General features: G+C 34.5%; 1 long non-coding RNA gene across 1 annotated transcript; it reads left to right on the plus strand.

Annotated features, from left to right (window-relative positions):
- The first annotated feature begins 916 nt into the window (after positions 1-916).
- Positions 917-2,726, plus strand: LOC107748198 (uncharacterized). The gene is made up of 3 exons (XR_001640895.1): positions 917-1,046; positions 2,044-2,076; positions 2,201-2,726. It is a non-coding gene; the product is annotated as an uncharacterized LOC107748198 (long non-coding RNA).
- Positions 2,727-4,041: the final 1,315 nt, after the last annotated feature.

Raw genomic sequence — 4,041 nt, forward strand, 5'->3', positions numbered from 1 at the left:
GGTCCACCACTGATAGAGGGCAGACGGACTCATCTGGCATCTGAAGAAAATGTCATACTCACCTGAACGCTGCAGAGGAGCGGCAATCCAGGCACCGCCCTTTGATGAGCGAACCTTAAGTGAGCTGTAATAGTTTATAAGCCATATTCTTAGGTTATTCAGCAAAGTGAAGGAGAAGATTCTGACGTAATTGTCACGTGCACCGCATTTTATACTGTCTCTCGAGCGCGTCAGTATTTGCATGCGATTTGCATACTTTGCGACAATTGGCCAGTCATTTGGACTGGCATGAGCCAATAGGACTTCAGGAAAGGCTGGAAGGGAAGGAGTTCCCATAACGGAGAAATGTCTCCGTGATGTCTCGTGAAAGCTCGAGAGGGAACGAGGCTGTGAGGGATAGCAGTCCAGCAGCGTTCACTACGGTGTATTGTTGTATACTGGGATGTCGATCGTTTAGCCGTCAAAATAAAGAGAATCCATCATTTCACAGATTTCCACAGGACAAAGAACTTCAGAAAACGTGGATTGTTAAAGGGGTCATATGATGCTATTTTAAAGATCATTATTTTGTGTATTTGGTGTAACAGAATATAGTTGTGCTGCTCTGTTGTGTTGCTCTCAATGATTACTAATTGCATCTACTTCCGGAAGGCCAAATAAAGTGCTTTTGCTTTCGCACTGTGAAACACAGCTCTCTCGCTGGGACATAGGACCTAACTTTAAGGTAACAATATTGCATTTATTTAAAAAAGAAATGACTGTGGATAAGTTACTAGTCTGTTGGCTAATCGCTCATTTCTAATGTGAGCATGTTTATCTTCCTTTAAACGCTTACATAGAGCTAAAATATGATGTTTTACGACAACAACTAAGGTTAAATGTCTCCATTTTGTATAGATTACAAAGAACACAAGAGTGTGCTCGAAACATTTCTCTCCGGAATGTTTTTCAAGAACATTGACTGGAATCAGGAAGCTAAAGGAAGGTTCAGTTCCGTCAGTGTTTACCTGGACTCAACAGTCTTACAAAAGGAAAACCTTGCGATCGTAAGTGAAAAATATATATTTTTCAAATGATGTTATAGATTAAAATACTTAATTTGTGATAAGAGCTTGCAGCTAGATCGTAAGTGCCTTTCAGACATTTATTATGAAATAAAGTTAAACATGTTAAGTCATACAAAATACTGGGTAGAAACTTTATTTTTATGCAAAGCGATCAAAAGAGATAACATATATTTAATAGTTTGCTGTGTACTGTTTGAGGTCAACCCCTTTTAAAATATAAAAATTTTGTTCAGAACATTATTATTTCTGTTTCTGCTTTAGACAAGGAAGATGTAATTTAGAGGAAGAACATGGGGAAGATGAAAGGTGAGCAGAAATGGGGAAAATGAATGAATTTACTGTTTAAATAAGGATTTTAAATGAACATGTAAATACATAACGTTACTCTATAAGTTTTGTGTGTCATATAAGCGTGATATGTAAGTTGTATAGTTCAATCAATGACAGAACAGAGATTGGACAAAATAATGTGAACACCTGCAAAATAGGCAATATTTATTTATTAAGTTGTTTTGTGTTGTTTGTTCACAATCTTTATTAGTGTTTGATGGCCCTTATCATTAACTTTTTGTTTTTGCTCTCTATTCTTTTTCGCTGATGAAGTCATAATAATAATTACAGTCTTAATCATAAAATCAGTTGTTTTTTAAATGCACAACAACTGAGCTTAAGGTTACAGATGTTTTTGTTCAACAGGCACTGATGATTTGCTCTTTTTGGATATCTAACCTGTTACCCATTTCACACACAGCCAATACTAAACACTGCTGAAAACCACTTATGCTGTACTGATAGACAAACAAGAGAATATAAACAAAAATATGAATAAATGATAATCACAATGTTTTTCCCCCATTGTAACCTACACAAATGTTATTAACCCCTATAATAATGGGTGTTCACTTTATTTTGTCCAACCAACTGTATGTAATATTGTTACATGTCTGGGTCTTAATGTTCTCTTTTTTCTCTCCAGTTCTACGAAGGATGGACCAAGCAACGAAGAATGGTTAGTAGAAATCTATCATAGAAAATGAATGTGTATATAAATGCATCAAGTGAGAAATAAATATGAATATAGAATAGGTGTGTAAATTCAACTTATCTCACTTGCCCTCTCTCTCTCAATCTAGTCATGTCACAGAGATGCCAAACACCAATCATGACTACTGTGTGGAGCCCATGACTACTGAGGAGCAGCTTGTGGCTGCACGGGAGGAAGTTTCTCGTATGTCTGCGGAAAATGAAGCACTCAAAAGTCATCAGTTTGGCATTCAGAATTTTATGGGTAATCCAAAACTCATCCAGTTTTACACTGGGTTCCCTGATTATGACACTTTAAGAGCCGTTTTCTTGGCTCTACAGCCCACAGCACAGAGCATGGCCTCATGGGCTCAAGTGCAATGAATTAGTGCAACCAACCAACACACACTGAGGGCTGGATTCCAGGCACAACATCTCTCCTTGTTTAATCAGTTTTTCATGTTTCTTTGCCGGATTAGACTGGGCCTTCTTGAACAAGACCTTGCTCTGCGTTTCTATATTTTACAAAGTACAGTCAGTCGAATCTGTGTTACCTGGGCAAATTATTTGTACTTCATGCTGGGGAGTCTGCCTATATGGCCAAGTAGAGCTGCAGTTGACGAACTTATGCAAGAGTATTTTTCAAGCTCTCTACCCCAAAACCTGAGTCATCCTGGATTGTACTGAAGTCCGAGTCCAAACTGCCAGCTCCAAGGTAATGAACTCTGAGACTTACTCTCAGAGATCTACTTGACGAAATTCATGCCACAGTAGTAATCCCACCTTTTCTCGGCCCAATTGGACAATTCAGCCATGAGGAACTTGCACACACACACAACATTGCTCGTTTGAGGATTCACATTGAACGGGCCATTCGTCGAATCAAGGAATATCACATTTTCGATCGGGTGAATCCTCTGTCATTGGCTGGTTCTGTAAATCAGCTCTGGACTGTGTGTGGTATCCTCACAAATTTTCAAAAGTTTTGAGTGAATGTTTAAATGTCCCAGAAAGTGCACATGGATTCAAGTGAAATTTTATTTATTATGTTGATAGTTTCTATACTGGATTTACATGTATATTTAAGAAAAATGTTACACACACACACACACACACACATATATATATATATACTGTATATACATATATTATTTTTTACAATATAATGCTACAATTTTATAATATACCAAATTTGTACATACCATATTATTGTAATACATAAATTTTTATAATATAATTATATATATATTTATGCAATGCTGCATATATACATCAATATAATTTATATTTTTAATATATTTTATATTAGAAATCGAAAAAAATTATATATATATATATATTACACACATATATATATATATATATATATATATATAAACAAATTTTTATATTTAAAATATAAATATAATAGTAAAAATTGCATACCACATGTAACAAAAAATAGACATTTCAATATAAAAATGTTGTACCTTTTAATTAGTTTCTTGTTATATTAATATTTGTACTATTAATATTTTCAGACATGTCTGAAGTTTGAGAGAATTAAATTAAAAAACAATAAAAAACATTTCTGCATTTCATTGGAATCCAGTTTCATTTGTCATATTTACATTTTATAAAGATGGTAAATCAAAATCAATACAGATTTTTTTTTTTTACAGGAAAAAAGTTTTTCATGACACATGAATGACTATTTAACAGAGAATGCAATGTATTTAAAATTTTAAAGTAATAGTTTATCCAAATTTGAAATTTGGTCATAAATTGCTTACCATAAAGTTCCAAACCTGTATGAATTTCTTTCTCCTAGTGAACATAGAAGATACTTTGAGGAATGTAGGTAACTAAACGGTTAATAGGTGACTTCCATAGTGTTTTTTTTCCATACTATGGAAAGTCAGTGGCTACTGCCAACTGTTCGGTTACCCACATTCCTCAAAGTATCTAATGT

This window comes from Sinocyclocheilus rhinocerous, unplaced genomic scaffold (assembly GCF_001515625.1).
Source record: "Sinocyclocheilus rhinocerous isolate Xijiao unplaced genomic scaffold, SAMN03320098_v1.1 scaffold522, whole genome shotgun sequence".
Lineage (NCBI taxonomy): Eukaryota > Metazoa > Chordata > Actinopteri > Cypriniformes > Cyprinidae > Sinocyclocheilus > Sinocyclocheilus rhinocerous.